Consider the following 1900-nt stretch of genomic DNA (forward strand, 5'->3'; position numbering starts at 1 on the left):
ATTTTAATACAATATAGTCATTTCTGCATTTGTTTGTGGGGGAGGTCACCTCCTAATAAATGTCATTACGGAAAATCTAACAGCTCACTTTAAATCAATACTTTTACTTTTAATACTTAAGTACAAAAAATATAAGATACTTTAAGACTTTTATTCAAGTAATATTCCTAAAGAAGACTTTAACTTTTACCAAAGTAATTTTTTATAACATATTGTACTTTTACTCAAGTATCACTTTGTGGTACTTTATACAACACTGGTTACCAGAGTGAGGCTGAGATCAAATGGTTAATGCCATCTTAAAATGACTCTAAAATAAYATATTTTATTACCATTTCACTTGAAATGATGTTCCATAAGCATTAGAATCCACTGTGAACAGATCATTACACGGGAATGCCAGAGCAAATATTTTGATATTACTGTTGGAAGTGAGATTTAGGAGATTCTGGACCAGTTCTTTACCGTCTTTAGTGTTCTTGAGGGGGAATGAGAGTTTATCCAAMCTGTCTAAATGTGTTTTGTGGACTTGGAGACGTTGTTCAACCGTGCAGGGTACACTGTGGAAGACGCTCCCTGCACATGGGTTTGGGGGTCAGCTATTATGGGCCATTCAGTCCTTATATAATCGGAGTCTGGTTCACATTGCCAGTGAGTTGGAACACTTCAAGGTTGGAGTCTGACTCCAGGGCTGCCTGTTGTCACAAATTCTGGCAATCACGTTTATGGACAAGATCTCTTGGTGCAGCTAGGAGGTGGAAGGTGTCAAGTTCAGTGGCCTAAAACTCAATAGGAAAGTGTGTACGACCTTCTCTAGGAGCGGGGTACCTCATTTGGAGGAGGTCCAGTTAGTCTAGGTTTTGTTTATGACCTAGGGAAGAATAAAGTGTGAGGTCCACAGCTGGATCAGTGTGACCTCCACAGTATTTCACACTTTGTACCAAGCTGTGGTAAAGAGGGAGCTGAGCTGGGTAAAGCTCACAGTTTTACTGATCAGGTGTTTCTCTCATCTATGGTCACAAAGCCTGTGCAGCTGAAAACAGAGATCACACATACTGGTGGTTGAGATTAGTTTTCTCTGGATCCAATCCAGGTTTGTTTGACCATCTGATGCACACAGAGAAGACCCAAGACGGAGCTGGAAAGAGATGTCTGCCTCCCTGCTGACACTGATGTCCCTCGACCCAGCTGGAGCACTCATCAGAAGGTGCTACAACTAGATAAACTGTGTAACTATGTGAAATTAATGAAAACATAAAAGCTTATAAAATAGAGTTTGCATGAATACATTTCTTTTGTTTGTTAGACTTTAGAGTTGTTGAGCATCAATCCACTTTGGCCTTGACTCCACTTGGACTAGCCTTTAKCTCATCAATACAGTCAAAACAAAACTGTCTCTCCAAACAGGTCATCAAAATCTATTTATATTATGTCAGCTATTATTTGTTCATTAAACTTCTAAAGGAAACCACTTTAGATTATCCAAACTTTCATTGGCTTCCTAGGTGAGCAGACTTCTCACTTTTGTATTGTTTTGATTTGTAAAAGAAACAGAAACAAAAATTACAAAGTCTCAAACAGACAGTTTGGTTATGTAAACCATTTTTTACTTTTGCAAAATTAATGTTTCAAAATAAAATTTTAATGAACTTTAATCTAGATTAACACGGTTGGTCTTGACTGGACAGAGTACAGGAGTGTTATTGTGTCAGAACACTCAAACCTAAAAAAATACGACAGTTTTTTGTCTATTTTTTAATATAATCTGTGTCAGTTCTATCTTTGCAGGTGTTTTGTGTTTTTACTTCTTTTCRGGTTAATTTGAAGTTCCTCTTGCGCTCATTTTGTGTCATTGTGTTTTTGTAATTTTCCACATTTTCTTCTAAGTTGTCATAATATT

The sequence above is a fragment of the Austrofundulus limnaeus genome, unplaced genomic scaffold (genome assembly GCF_001266775.1).
Source record: "Austrofundulus limnaeus strain Quisiro unplaced genomic scaffold, Austrofundulus_limnaeus-1.0 Scaffold141, whole genome shotgun sequence".
NCBI lineage: Eukaryota > Metazoa > Chordata > Actinopteri > Cyprinodontiformes > Rivulidae > Austrofundulus > Austrofundulus limnaeus.